This window comes from Magnolia sinica, chromosome 14 (genome assembly GCF_029962835.1).
Source record: "Magnolia sinica isolate HGM2019 chromosome 14, MsV1, whole genome shotgun sequence".
Taxonomy (NCBI): Eukaryota; Viridiplantae; Streptophyta; class Magnoliopsida; order Magnoliales; family Magnoliaceae; genus Magnolia; species Magnolia sinica.
The window spans coordinates 25909430-25925507 of record NC_080586.1 but is presented as its reverse complement, the minus strand read 5'-3'; the positions used below and the strand labels follow the sequence as shown (position 1 = coordinate 25925507).

The following is a 16078-nucleotide window of genomic DNA, read 5'->3' as shown; positions in this document are numbered from 1 at the left end:
AATGGCTTTTTAAAGATACTCTTGGATTTTTACTCACCCTACTTACTCACAAGCATGGCGTCCATGTGTGGTAGGCGGTTCATCAAAATGGCATCTAAGGAAATGAAAAATAGCCTGCATTCAAAATACATGCATGGCCCATCTGATTAGAAGTTGAGACTATGTCCTTCTTTCTCGGCCAAGGTAGGTACAAAGTAAGTTGATTTTATGGACGATGGGGATCTTCCTGTTCCATGTCTGTGTAGTATGGCTAGGTGTATGGAGGCAAGTTTTTATATGTTCATGAGACTGCACATCGAGTAGATTCATTTCTACACATCTTCCAGTTCCATGTTTTTCTGAAGTCATCCTGGTAGATATCCGGCCTACTTAATTCTGCTTTTGATAGCGGACTTCTACTTTACTGAATATGAATACTAACTAATTGCAATTTGGTCATTTCCACTTTATTGAACTTGTTATTGCAATTTTATTTGATAGTGCATCCAAATGCTGCCTAAATAGTCAGTTCGTGTTGGATTAGAAGTATCACAGTCGCGAGAACATACAACCTAAACTGATTCTACCCAAAAAAACCATTGGGCTGAAACTCAGAAGACAAAATAGAATCATGTAATGAATGTAGCACAGTCTCTCTCTCTCTCTCTCTCTCTCTCTCTCTCTCTATATATATATATATATATATATATATATATGTATGTATGTATGTATAAACTTGTATAGGTCCACATGCATTTATGCATAGCCCATTTATGTAGGTTTAGATGTACGTTTATGTATGCATATGTAACATGTTCATGTGTATGCAATATGCAGACAAACATGGAAAATTGGATATTGTATATATACCTAGTTTGCTTTCTAAATGACTGCAGAAAAAAAAGTCTTTTGGGGAAGAAAGTGGAGTGGCTTTATTATATACTTCAGGCATTTAGAGCTTTTGGGATGGTGGTAATTTACATTTTTAGTTCACTAGCATAGGAATCTCTTCAAGTTCATTGAGGCTGCATTTGGATGCTCAGTTGAATTCAATCACAAAATTTCAATTCACTAAAATGGAAATGACTAATGGGGTAGTTCTTTTTCAGCTATGAAGTGATATGAAGGATTTTTTACTTTCTGAGAATAGTGGGATTAGCAAAACGGGGTTCGTAACACCAATCTCAAATGGCTAGGACAATGCGGTGGTGATTATGGAAAAAAAATACTAATATTAATTCTTGCAGATGTAGTGAAGTAATCTATGTGCCTGTGGTCCTCTGTCAAAATTCTAGTAATAGTTTTCCTTGCTTGCATATATATGTTGTTGCATATACTTGAGTAAAAATAATTTTAATGAGTTGCATGTAGTAATATATGTGCCTGACCATGAAATTCAAGTAATACCTTTGCTTACATATGTTGCAATATATATCAAATCAGCTGTAGTTCTTCAAATTTCAGATACTTTAGGGAGCGATTAGATACTTGGAAATTATTGAATTTGAAATTGGAGTAGCTTAGAAAACCTAAAAACGAACATATGAAGTCACAAAAAGGAAATGAAATGAATTTTATGTTTGTTGAATCGTGAATGAAAATCCTTCCTGATGTGCAGGTGCTTGTTTGTTTGTCTTATTTAACATTGCTTGTTCCATTTTCTATGTGCTTTTTTATTCTTCTTTGAGTCTGATCTTGATTTTTCTATGTGCTTTCCATTTTCTATGAATAAACTGCAAGTTTCTCATCTGTTTGCTGAGTGGTGTCAGATTTGTGAACTTCCTGACAATACTGATGTAGCTTATACCCATTATATCTCACAGTTACAACAAAGTGGGTTGCTTAAAGGGAATGATCTCACGGATCGCTTTTTCCGAATCCTCATGGTAAACTTTTTCCGTGGTTTGTATTATGTTTCCATGAGAATCCTCCAGACCCTCACAGTTGTTAAGAGTTTTGTTTCTCTTTCTACCTATAATTTCAGGAAATTTCTGTAGCAAATTGTTTGGCCACTGGCATGATTAATCCAAGCTCATTGTTCCTATAAATGCCACAACAAGTCCAACATCTCTCATTTGTTGTTATTGATATGTATGCAAAGCTTGTGGTTTTAGTTATTAAGGTAGCGATCTTTTTTTTTTTTTTTGTGGCTATGGGAAATTTCTTTCAGTTGTAACAAATGTTGCTAGTTACATTAACCTCAGTAGGTGTTTGCTTTAATTAATTCGATGATTTGTAACTTCATTTATCTTTGTTGTTGTTAGTATTGTATGGTGGACCAGGGATCAAGTAATGTGTTTCTCTTGCCCAAGGTTGAAACACATGCACAAGGAAAATTTTTTGTTTTATTTATTTAATTATTTTTTATTTTAAAATAAAAATAAAATTTATACTTCTGCTTCCATTATGGTTACTTACAGTGTTCTCATTATGATATGTGGCAGATTTTGTCAGTGATTGTGAGAGTTATCTAAAAGGATGCAGAAGAGAAGAAAGCTGCTTTCAGCCGAAGGGCATATTTCAGATTGTTTCTGAACTGACTTTTGGACCTTAGTTCCCCTAACCCTGTCCTTGATAGTTCCAACTTTCAGGTATGTGTTACTCATGAATGTCATCATTATCTTCTTTCTCCTCATCTTACACAACTATGGTATCATCAGTTTTTTTTTTTTTTTTTTACACTTGTGGGCAGGTTCACTTTCTGTACAAAGGCACTCTAAGGGTGCTCTTGGTACTGCTTCATGATTTTCCGGAGTTCCTTTGTGATTATCATTTCAGCTTCTATGATGTGATTCCACCCAGTTGCATTCAAATGCGGAATGTTATTCAAAGTGCATTCCCACGAAACATGAGGTTGCCCAATCCTTCTACTCCCAACTTGAAGTTGGCTGCATCACGATTTTGTTTGAACTTCCTAATAATATTTAATAGTTCTGTATTAAGCTAGCATCTTTCTTCTCTCCTGAATGCAGATTGATTTTCTGGCAGAAATCAGCCAATCATCGGGCATTCTCTTTGAGGATGATGGTGCTTTGAAAGCAAAGCAGATTAAGGTTGACATTGATGAGTATCTCAAGTTATCTTGAGTTGTCATTATTTTTCTCTACCTAACATTGAGAAATTCTCTTATTTTCATATTTACATAGCAAACCATGCTATACTATTTTATAAGTGCACGTTGCCAAATCATTAGTGCATATTTTACAGCAAACATTTTTCATGTAGTACAGCTGCTTGGAATCCTAGTTTCTAAAAACAAAAGAGAACAATTATAAATTCGGATTTGAATCTAAATCATAGGATTCAAATCATAGAGTTGTAGGATTCATCTAGATAAAAAGAGATTTAAGATGGGATTCAAATCATTCTGCTTAAGTTCAGCTCAAATCATAAGTTGTAAATCAACTATGATCACAAGTGATTGATTTGTTTAGCTAAGTAAGCATGAAAAAATAATAATAACGATTTCTAGTTCCTGTAATGAAGAGAGTGGCCCTTAAATTGCAGTCAGGTCTCTTTTTAGTCCAACTTAAATCTAGTGGACTTGCGATTTGGAGCCTAATCCATCATAAATAGAACTTAGTTTTTCTACTTAGACCAATAATTGCCAATCCGTATAATAGTGCATCCAAATGCTATTTAAGTATATCACCATAAAACATCTTACTAAAATTTAAACTTGGGATAGTTAAGTGGTCTAAAGAAACTGACAGTTCCATAGAACATCGATAGGACAGTCATGATAAGGGTCATCTTGAACTTCGAAATTGGTTCCCACGAATCTTGAAATGCTAAAAAAAATACATGTACTTGATCTTTGGGTGGGACATTCATTTCTGATCATGTGGGCGGGACATGCATTTCTGATAGTGTAGTTTGTGAATTTCATGTAAGAATAGTCTCCACTAGTTTTGAAATTCTATTAATTGCTTCTTCAAGGAAATCTTCAATTAAAAGATTTTGATATAAAAAAAGCAGCAGGTGGGGTCTCTAGGAGAGCCATTCAAAGGACTTTATAGACTATTGTAACCGAAAATTTCCTTGAAATCCATCTCTTTTGGGCCGGGAAAGGGACTTGCTGTATACCTAATCAAGGTACTTTTGGTCCATCCATTTCGGCCATCAGTGTCACTCCAGGTAATATATCCAGGACTGAATATTAGAATTAAATTCTGTAAATTTCTAACTGTTTGATACTAACAGATGAATATAAATATCCTTTTTCTTTTTTCTTTTCTTTTTTTTAATTTAAATTTCATACCGACTGTTAGAAGTCCGCCAGGTTGGGGAAAGAAAAGCAAGACTGGTTTGATCATTGGGATTGTAGTTGGTGTTGCGCTCTGAGCTTTATATCCATTTTCGCAGTTTTTATCTAGAGATGCAGGAGAAGGGGTATTGATGAAGATGAAGGTAATGCCAATATTGCTAAATTAGGGTGCATTTGGATGCTCAATTGAAGTGGATTGCAATTCATTCAAATCATTGCAGAGGAATGACCAAAGTTGGGGATGATGCCGTAATTGCAATTCCATGTATACCAACTTGAAATTGTCGCAATTGCAATCTTGACACTAACCATACTTGGTCACTTTCTGTTTTATTGAAATGGATTATTACGATTCAATTCAACTGAGCATCCAAACACAACCTAATCGATATGCATTGAAACTCCAACTCAGACACTTGTAACTCAATTGGCGGAATATAGTCTTCCGTCTCAAATAGGAGAAATTACAATTTTGTTCCAAAAAAACTTCTTGTGGTCAATTGGCTTTCTTAGGCCATATTCAGATGTCCAGGAGGGCAGGATTCCATTCCACCCAGGTTGATATCCGCAACATTTCAAACATGACCTGAAAATCCTAAATATTGACTTGGGGTAGAAAAAGTGGACAATTGCTACTCTCTATACTGGAGTTTCCATTTTCTCTGTTGTCTCGAACACTTAACGGAATTGATGAACATCTAGTTTACCAAAATATCCATTGTGATTGTGATTTAGGGTACATCCAAACACACCCTTAGGATGTGCTTGGATGCACAATTGAATCATATTGCAATACTTAGTTCAGTGGACTGGAAATGGAAAAATTATAAAATATTCATATTAATGGTTGCAATACATTAGTTTTGAGGTTGGACTTGAAAGGAGAGCAACTGATTATCGTTACGGTCTAGTTATTTCATTAGGACTCAACTGAATGCTCACAATTCAATTGGTTGTGCATGCAAACACAGCCATACAATTTTGATTTTAGTGAAGCCCATGTTCAAAAATAGAGATTGTGCATGCATGCATTGATTAAGTAGATAATATGATCAAATCTTCCTTTGTATTTGAATTTGCAGAGTGTCTAATCATGGCTACCAAAGTAAACAATTTCAGTTATTCTGAACTAAGGGCTGCAATAGAGGACTTCAGTCCGGCAAATAAGTTGGGAGAGGGAGGATTTGGGCCCGTTTATAAGGTACCTTTTTGTGTTTGATCTGAAATAAAAAAGAAACGGAAATTTAAGAACTGAGGATGTGTTCGGAAGTTTCCACTTTTGTCAGTAAAACGGGTTCGGCTCAAATCACAAATAAGAAAAGAATGGGTTTGTAATTCTAGAACATTATTATCTCACTTGGTTTGGGTTGGCACAGGAAAATGCAAACTGTGTTAAGTCAGATTTCTTTTACGCTCTATTGTTGCCCTAAATTGCAATTGGGTTTGCCCATTGCCCATTCTCTATTCCAAAAGCGAAGCTTCCAAATGCACCCTGACATTTAAACACCTTTCAAGCTCTTTTTAGAACTTTTCATATTATTGCTAAAGTAATTTGTGAGGGGAAAAAAATGTGAATCACAGCATGTGTATACCCATGCCACATGAGCCGACTCAATCATCCGGTGAGCCATGCTTGTGCTAGGAAAATAGACAGAAAACTACTAACTACAGCATGTTTAGCATAGGGAAATGGACAGAAAACCATCAACTACAGCATGTTTGGCATAGGAAAATCTCTTAGTTTGGAACATCTTAGCCACCTATCGTACATGTGACCCAAGTTGAAACTTGGTTGTGTACATGATTCCCATCCACCACTAATGAATGGTTGGATATTTAGGAACAGAGTCTCATTTAGAAACAAGAATGCATGAATCTTGCTGTAGAATTATTTTAACTGCTCCAATTTTATCTTTGTTAATTATAGTTTCTGCTGCAGGTTGTGAAATGTGAGTTACCGGTTGTCCCTGCAAGGGAATTACCATCTGAGGAATGTCCAACCTAGCTCTCTAGTTCCCAATCAAGTAAATTTAGAACCACCTGCTTTCTAATTCCCAGTCAGGGTGAAATAAAAACATCGTTACCTACCGGAGTATACTGTGCATTGGACTCTGGCTCCTAGTCCTACTTCTTACCTATTTCTTTTTCTTTTTTGCCTGCTATCTAATTACCTAAATTTCCTTCTATGCAGTTATATTTTAATCATGCTACTGTGAAAATGTTGAGCAACCTGAAGGTATATATTGTTGACATATGGATTGTCTTTGACATTTTGCATTTTAGCATAACTGTTGCACACTTGTTGTATGTTGATGAAGTTTGGTTTTGCAGTATGAAAGCAATGCGCAGTTTGTGAGGTGGTCGAATGGCAATTTGCAATTGCTAATTTGTAATGAAGTACTTGACATAAATTGATAACCAGTAAAGGCACATCCATGGAGTTGTTACTTGTGATTGTTGAGAAGCTATTTGGCTGCGAGAAGGCATTGGATCTTGCTGTCAATGAGAACTTTAAATAGGTATATAACTATTATGTTGGTATTGTACTTTTGTTAATAGATTAAAATGAGTGATTGTATTCAATTGAATGAATGAATGATTGTATTTGATTGAATAAATAAATGATTTAGCCATGAAGTATTTATTTATATTAGCTTTTATATGAGTTGATCTATCAGGTCATGTACTACAATGGTAAGAGATGCCATTATTATATTTTCTTTAATTATTTTTAAAAAAAAATAGGCAGTTGCTACGGCTATTAACCGTTGCCTTTTATCTGGAAACCGTAGCTGTTTCTAATTTCAGCCTATTGCTACGGTTCTTGCTCTACTTTTAGCTAAAGATATAATTCGTAGCGGTATATACTTTAGAGATACAGAAAGTATTGCTACGGCTTTAATCCGTAGTTATTGTCTTTATGGCTACGGATTAAAACCGTAGCCATAGCTTTAAGACCTATGGCTACGGCACCAATGGCTACGGTCGTGCTACGGACTATAACCGTAGCCATAGGCATTTAGCTACGGTTTTTATCCGTAGCCTTTTCCTAGTTTTTTGGTAGTGTCCACAAGCACAAGGACATGCCTGGGCCACCTTCCCTGATCAGAGGGTGAAATTGGGTCAGAATCCAACGGTCAGATAGCTTAAAATCATCGCGCAAGCGACACGACTCAGATTTTATAAAAGCTTAATAAATATCCAACCGTTCTCACACTCTTCACTCCGAACTCAATCAAATCGACCCAGAACATCACATGGACTTGATTTTCGAGGTGATGGTCAAGCCCAACATGGTGACCGCAACGGCCTAAGATCATCGCTATCGGACTTTCGACGCGCGGTCCAGGTCCGATCCAGAACTTTCAAAAATTCCCCAGAACAACTGGATTTAGTGATGGATCCCAGATTTTAGAGTATCATAGCGCTAACTAATCTACAAGTTTTGAGTCATGCAGATATAATTTAAAGTGACTGTTGCAAATTTCACAAGCAATCGAGTATAGCGCTAATTACCCCAAAAACAACTACTTAAGGAAAGATTAGCACAAAATTTTCAAGGTCGTTACAATCTACCCCCCTTAAAGAAAATTTCGTCCTCGAAATTCATACCTTCATAAATTCCTCAAGGATCAGAGGGTAGGTCTTTCTGACCTCAGCTTCAGATTCCCAAGTAGCCTCTTCCACATTATGATGCGTCCATAGCACCTTCACAAGAGGGATAACCTTGCTACGCAATACCTGCTCCTTCCTGTCGAGAATACGCGTCAGTCACAGTACATAAGTGGCATCCTCACTCAACTGCACTTGCTCCCAACTGATAATATGCGAAGGATCAGGAATGTACTTCTTTAGCATAGAAACATGAAATACGTTATGCACGCCCGTAAGAGGTGTGGGCAAAGCAAGGCGGTATGCTACCGCTCCCACTCGATCCAGAATTTAAAATGGACTAATAAATCTCGGCATCAGTTTTCCCTTCTTACCGAACCGCAGAACTCCCTTCATAGGAGAGACCTTCAGAAAAACATGGTCTCCAACCTCAAACTCAAGCGGTCAACGCCTCGTATCAGCATAACTTTTCTGCCTACTCTGGGCTGTCAGAAGTCGACGTCGAATGATGTCAACCTTCTCTGAAGTCACCTGCACCAACTCCGGGCCAAGCAAACTATGCTCACCAATCTCTGCCCAGCAATGTGGTGCTCTGCACGGGCGACCATACAACGCCTCATAGGGAGTCATGCCGATACTCCCCTGGAAACTATTATTATACGCGAACTCTGCATACTGAAGACAATCATCCCAACTATCTTTGAAATCTAGAACACAAGCTCGCAACATATTTTCCAGGACTTGATTCACGCGCTCCGTCTGCCCATCTGTTTGCGGATGAAACGCGGTGCTGAACTTCAGTTTCACACCCATTGCTTCCTAAATACGAGTCCAGAAGATAAATGTGAAATGCGTGTCTCTATTAGACACAATCTCCAAGGGAACTCCATGCAGACGCACTATCTCCTTGATATACAACCTAGCCAACTCGTCTGCAGAGTTAGTGACTCTGATCGGTAAGAAATGCACCGACTTCTTTAATCGGTCGACGATCACCCAAATAGAGTCATATCCCTTCCTCGTCCTCGGCAACCCAGAAATAAAATCCATAGAGATGAAATCCCACTTCCATTTAGCTATGGGCATGGGCTGCAACAACCCAGGAGGTCGACGATGCTCTGCCTTGACCTGCTAGCACGTGAGACAACGAGAAACAAATTCAGCAATCTGGACTTTCATATTGTCCCACTAATAACATCTCCTCATATCCTAATACATCTTCGTGCTACCTGGATGCATCGCAAGTTTAGAACTATGGGCTAACTCGAGAACCTCCCGTCTCAAGTCAGGGATGTCAGGAACACATAACCGGCCACGAAAACGTAGGCCCCCATCAGAACTAACACTCCAGTCGGAGTTCTCATCTGTACCAACCGCTTCTTCATCCTCACCAAAAGCTCATCATCTGCCTGAGCTACAACGATCCTCTCTTCGATAAGGGGCTGTACACGAATATGTGCGATAACCTCATACGGCTCAACCACCATAAGCTTCTGCTCAAAATCGTGCACGAACTCCAACATATCCCACTCTGCTATCATCAGCGGAGCCACAAACTCAATAGCCTTCTTGTGACTCAACGCATCTGCCACAAGGTTCACCTTGCCCGGATGGTAAGAAACATCGAACTTAAAGTCCTTCAATGTTTCCATCCATTGGCGCTGCCTCATATTCAAATCACGCTGCGTAAAAATATACTTAAGGCTCTTGTGGTCGCAAAAGAGCTCGAACTCCTCACCATAGAGGTAATATCTCCAAAGCTTTAATGCGAAGATGACAGCTGCTAACTCCAGGTCGTGCGTAGTGTGATTCTCTTCGTGTTTTCTCAACTGACACGAAGCATAGGCAATCACCCTGTCCTTCTGCATAAGGACATAACCCAGACCAACACGAGAGGCATCAGTATATATAATATACTTAACCCCTTGCTCTGGCAATACTAGCACAGGGGCGGACGTCAACTTGTCCTTCAGCTCCTAAAAAGCTAACTCCACCTGCTCATTCCAAGCAAACTTCAAATCCTTCCGTGTCAACTGCGACAACGGTCTAGCAATCTTCGAGAAGTCTTGAATGAAGCGTCGATAATAGCCTGCAAGACCCAAAAAATTCCTTACCTCAGTAACTGAACCAGGCTGCTTCCAGTCCTGCACTGCAGCTACCTTGGCATGATCGACAACTATTCCTTCTTTGGACACCACATGTCCCAGGAACCTGACTTCCTCCTTCCAGAAATCACACTTCTTGAATTACCCGAAAAGCTGATTCTTCCTCAGTGTATCCAAAACCGCCCTTAAGTGCTCCTCGTGTTCTTCCCGGCTCGCCGAATAAATCAAAATGTCATCGATAAAGATAATGACGAATCAGAACAAGAATGGCCAAAACACCCTGTTCATTAGATCCATGAACACGGCCGGTGCATTCGTAAGATCGAACGACATCACAAGGAACTCATAATGACCGAAGCTAGTCCTGAAAGCGGTCTTCTGCACGTCCCCATCCTTGACGCGTAACTGATGATACCCTGACTGCAGATCAACCTTCGAAAAGTACCGTGCCCCCTTCAACTGATCAAACAGATCATCAATCATGGTAAAGGGTACTTATTCTTCACAGTTACCAAATTCAGCCTGCGATAATCAATACACAATCGTAAGGAACCATCCTTCTTCTTCACAAACAAAACAGATGCTCCCCAAGGAGACATAATAGGCTGAATAAAACCCAAATCCAGCAAACCATCTATTTGCTTCCTTAACTCCTCCATTTCACTCGGAAGCATACGATAGGTGGGTAAAGAAATGGGCGCCGCACCAGGCATGAGGTCGATAGCAAAATCAATCTCACGCTGAGGAGGTAATCCAGGAATCGACACAAACACATCTTCAAATTCACGAACTACCGGCATATTAACTAACGCCGATTCGGCCAAACTCTCCAACAGAGAAGAATAATAATTAATACGAAGAGGGTAACTGACTTGAACTGGGAAAGTAACAGTCTTGCCCTCAGGTCCATGGATCGTCACTGATCTAGCTTCACAATCAATCTCAGCTCGCATCCTCATAAGCCAATCCATACCCATAATAACATCGTAATGATATAGCGGTGCGACTAAGAAATCCACACGGATCGATCTACTTCCCAGATCGACCAAACAATCTAAACAACGCTTGCCCAAAGCAGAGGAATCCCCGTAGCAATAGTAAGCGTCACTCCTTGCATAGGAACAGATCTCAAACCCAAACGCCTAACTACCACATAAGATATAAGAGAAGTAGTGGACCCTGTATCCACCAACATAGAAAGGGAAATACCTTCAATGTGCGCTATCACCTCGAAGGACCTCGGCTCTAAGTCAGACATAGGCGCTTCAGCTAAAAGCGCATGAACTCGAGCCTGCTGCTGACGATTTGGCGGAGGAACCATGGGCCGCTGAGGTGGCCTGAAGCTAGGAACTGCAGGTCTGAAGGATGGATGAGCTGGCGCTGATCGAAGCGGTGGAGGAGAAATAACCTGAGGCATCAGACGGCTAATCCTCTGCGGTGGAGTAAAACCACTGGCTCGCATACGGGAGAAGCAAAAATGGTCCAAATGCCCTGCCTTCCCACAATAGGAACAATGAAGATCAGCTCTCATCTGCTGAGCGGGCGGCACTGAACGCCTCGGAGGAGAATCTGCTTGGAGCCTCTTGCCGAGGAAAGTGGCACCCTTATCCTGCAAGCAACACATGATAGACTTCAAAGTTCGAGTCACCTTCTTAAACTTATGCTTAATAAGGCCTCAAAGATCCACAATATCCTGGCGTAAAATAGCCTACCCTTCTTCAAGCCGTGTAAGACGGGCATCTCTGGCAGTCTACTCTGCACTTTGCTCTGGCGCCAAAGGAGGAGAGCTATCACTCGAATCCTGTGCCTCATCCTCTTCCTCGTCCTGCTCTGCTTCTTTCTCAATCTCTGCACCACCTTCAGCATAACTCTCTTCACCATCTCTCTCTAACTCAGTCTCACTCTTTGAGGCATGCCGACCAGAACCGATCTCCATCTGCTTAAGAGTCCTCAGATTGATATGGCGAACAGGGACCGGCTTCTCTGCTCCAAGCCTATAGCCAAACTCATGAGCAAGCTTGCAAATGAGGCGGCCAAATGGAAGCGACTCGGTCCTCCTACTCGAACGAGCGATGAGAATAATCTGGCGCAGGACGTACGTCGGCACACACAACTTCGCTTCCTGCCCCACCTGATATAGGAAATCCACCATCAGGCGCGTACACTTATTGCGGTTACTCCACCTTGGATATACATTGAACGTACACATGTGATGAAGCAAACGGAAGTCGTCCATCATGTTGGTAGCCAGAAGACTCCTATTCGGCTGCCATTCGACCAGACGACCACACAAGGATCGGGTACGATGATCCCTCTCACGCACACTGTTCACATTCTTCTCGCTGGCATGCACTTCACCAAGTGACACATTCAGGAGTTGAGATATCAGAGCAACATTGACAATACCCACTCGACCACTACCACAAGGAATCTTGAACTGTAGAGGCTTCACCGAAGGATCACGAATATTGGCATAAAAGGCTCGAACAGTACTAGCATTTGCGCGATACTCGCCCTCGAACAAGGGACTCCAACCAGCCCCTTCTAGGCGCTCCAACAACATAAACTCACTAAACAGCCATGGATCAACATGAGCCTCAAAAAGGACTCTACGGCCTTCATAAACTCCATGTGACAACTCCGCCAACAAGGTCCTACCAATGGGAGCTCGAGGATCGAGGTCCTGCTTAGTCTGGAATTCACGAGTGGCGGACGTGCTCGCTGCGGCACCTCTCGGCCTCCGTGCACGAGTTGGGCGGCTAGGCCCGGCTTCATCCACGGGCGCTCTCTTCTTCCCCATCAAAGAAAGAAAAGTAGAAATAGAAAAGATGGCCATAACAATCTCGAAGAGGGCCATGAGAAATGAGAGAAAGAGAGAAATAGGAAGATGATAAAGCTTTCACACACTAGCTATCTCAAAAGAGAATGTGAGAGCTCAAATGAGAAGGAAAAGGAGTGAAATCAGCAATGGGGGTGAGGGTTTTGAGATGGGGTGATGGGGTTTGCACGAAAATGGAAGAAGAAGAAGATTTAGAAGAGATTTGGAGAAGATTGGAGAGGGTTTTCAAGAAAGGGAGAGCTTGGGAGGGATGTTTGTGAAGGAAATAGGTTAAAGGAGAGGTTTTAAATAGAAAATCGTGGAGGGGTGGGCCACACAAGGCCTAGAAAGTATCGGCCCGCTCCGGCCCGGCCCGCTTGGCCCGCTGATCGGCGAGCCCTCGTCGAACCGGCGATGGCATCACCGGTCTTTGGACTGACCGGTGATGCCTCGCCATTTGGGAGAGGTCCTCCTGGTCCCCCATGGTCAGAAAAGTGTGGTTCCCCCCTTGGGCACCATAGGAAATGCCCCGATCGGCCCCTTGCATGATTTGACGCCTATCGGGCCATTCGGGCAGAAATCTGATTCAAATAAAGATTTCTTGAAGGTTTAAGGGTTAAAACAAGATGATAAACCATCTATACTCATTAATAGATGATCTAGAAAAGGTTTCGGGTCGCTGTGTGTGATCAGGTAAGAGTACAGACTCAATCTCGGCGAACATTTTCAAGAAACTTTCGCCGATAGAAGCTACGGAGCACAAACACAAAATCTACGATAGACCCGCACCCAAATACACTAAAGTGGCGACAACGTGCGATGTGTGACCATAACCCAGGTCCGGTTTAATCTAGATCATGCTTTGATACCAACTTGTAACGCCCTGAAATTCGGGGGTCGAGCATAACTCAGCTCCCGAGTTCCAAAACATCACTTATGCAACATATTTAATGATGGATGTATGTTGACTGTAATAGTGCATAAAATATGGAATAGATTAAGCCAAAGCACAGATATAATTCAGGGATAAGTGAAGAAAGCAAGCGGAAGACTTATAGAAATATATGTGTACAAGTGTAAATCCCTGAAGTACATATACAAACCAGGTCGTATGAAAGTGTTACTTATCAAAATTACAAGTATCAAGTTACATCATTTAAATCCCAAAAATAATCCCAGCATCCCGCGCATTAGAACAAGGATCGCTAGAACCCATCTGAAAACTGCATATAAGAGAAAGCAGCCTCATCATCATCCAGCTCTCGCTCTGCCTCAGAAGTCGCATCAACATTTGTAACATCAGAACCTAAGACAGAGTCTGGTGGGTGTTTAACACCGCCCCAGAACGTGGGAGTGAGTGATCAACTCAGTGGAACAATAAGGCACTGGTTAACATGTTATCAGTTCAATCAAGCAGTAATGATAAAGTAGAACAATTAAATAAATCCTAAGTACTCTTATTAATGTAAGGATGTATGCAAAATGATGTGTGCCCTCACGCGTACACCCGCAGCGTCTTCATCTTACGTTACGCATGACACTACCTCAAAGTGCACCACATCTACAAAGCACATGTAAATGCGGTGCATGGATATGATTACCAAGTTGTTATTAGTCCTTTTCACACAGCAGGATTGGGAAGCTAAGATACCTTCCTCATGTCAACATCCAAACAGTGATCCATTCTAGGGTCGTCAGTCCTAGACATCTCATACGATCATATGGTTTCAGGTCGTAGCAAAGGGCTCGTCACCAATCAATGCACGCCTATCACACCTTTATTACCACAGTTCGGCTCGTCACCTCAATGCGGTATCCAGGCATGCTCGAGGTCACTACAAAGGGCTCGTCACCAATCAATGTAGGCCGACAATAGGAATATAGTGTCCCATACCATCATAATCGGCTCACGAGTTTAGTTTCTCACTGGGCACTACGGGGAGGCTCGTCACCCCAGCGTAGGCCGACAGCTCGACCATGGTGTCCCATACCACCATGTCCGGCTCATGAGTCTTAGCGGATCAAGGTACCATGGTTAATAGGATTTCACTGGTAAGTTCGGTACCCTAGATTCAAACAGTAGCATCCATTTATGGTGAACATACATCGGACAATCGGGTTACTTGATGAACTCGACTAGCACGAGCGTACGTTGAGTTGAACGATATAGAGTGCGCAAACACTCCGCGTGGCCAAACCACTGCCGCCAACTCTAATACTACTCGGGTTCGTCTAATACGTCCTACGTGGCGAAAGCAACCTCAGCCACGATCTTAAGGCCGATTACCAATTTTCTGGACTAATACATAGTCCCACACACATTATACTACAACAGATAATCGTATTAAAAGTAGAACAGTAATGGAACAACATCTTCAAATCATGGTACATAAGCACTTGAAGAATATCAACTTAACATAAATGTAAGCATATGTAATGCTTGAATTTAAACAACAAAGAATGTAACTAGCAAGAAGGAAATCATACACACTAGTGGGAGAGTTGAGAATCGCTTCTCAACGCCCATACTAGGTTCATATATCACACCTTAGATCATTCAGGCATTTCTACAAACACTTAGAATACATAATACAACATACATGACGTATGTTGAAATACACACATTTGGACAATTCCTTTTGCCAAAGAGTTTTCATACATATATCTAGCATACATACACGACAAATAATCATGGCAATCACATGTGCATATTTTATACGCATACGGTACTTTATACATACACATAGAATGCACAAATCTCAATATAACGCATGCATATCAGGAACACAACATAAACATAACATTTGGCATGTGAAATCTCATCCATAACAAGAATAAATCATTAACTGGCATTGAAAGCCTTGAAAACCATAACCTATACACTTAAAGTCTGCACCTTAAGCAAGAAAAGAAACACTGAACTGATTTAGACGAGTTGTCTTCGTCAACGGCGATAGAATACCCTAACGCAAGGATAGAAATGAGATACAACAACACCAAAACTAATTTAAGCTCTAACACAGATTAGGGTTAGGTTAACTTACCCCAAGATGAACTCAGAATCGTCAGAATAACGATTCAAAGTGAAGGTTCAAGGATGAAGAAGAACCGGAAAGAATCCAAGATGATTCACCAACTTATCTCTCACTTTCTCTCTCTTTTCCACTCTCTTTCCAAGCTAGGGTTAGAGAAAATTCGTATGGAAAAGAGAGCTAGGGTTTAAGGACTATAAATAGGCCTAATATTGATGAAAATAACCCCAGGGCCAAGGTATACTTAGGGTATAACCAAAACCTG

At 40.9% G+C, this 16078-nt stretch overlaps 2 long non-coding RNA genes across 5 annotated transcripts; both read left to right on the top strand.

Annotated features, from left to right (window-relative positions):
* Nucleotides 1-2888, top strand: LOC131225317 (uncharacterized). Of its 3 annotated transcripts, XR_009161296.1 has the most exons (5): nt 1-187; nt 1803-1865; nt 1964-2101; nt 2424-2570; nt 2672-2888. It is a non-coding gene; the product is annotated as an uncharacterized LOC131225317 (long non-coding RNA). The 3 variants fall into 3 exon arrangements; XR_009161295.1 differs by lacking the exon at nt 1-187 and having other exon boundaries at nt 1725-1865; XR_009161297.1 differs by lacking the exons at nt 1-187; nt 1803-1865; nt 1964-2101 and adding an exon at nt 2153-2291.
* A 447-nt stretch (nt 2889-3335) lies between these two features.
* Nucleotides 3336-6607, top strand: LOC131225232 (uncharacterized). 2 transcript variants are annotated; one of them, XR_009161261.1, is made up of 5 exons: nt 3336-4389; nt 5329-5447; nt 6174-6270; nt 6438-6482; nt 6578-6607. It is a non-coding gene; the product is annotated as an uncharacterized LOC131225232 (long non-coding RNA). The 2 variants fall into 2 exon arrangements; XR_009161260.1 differs by having other exon boundaries at nt 5329-6482; nt 6578-6606.
* Nucleotides 6608-16078: the final 9471 nt, after the last annotated feature.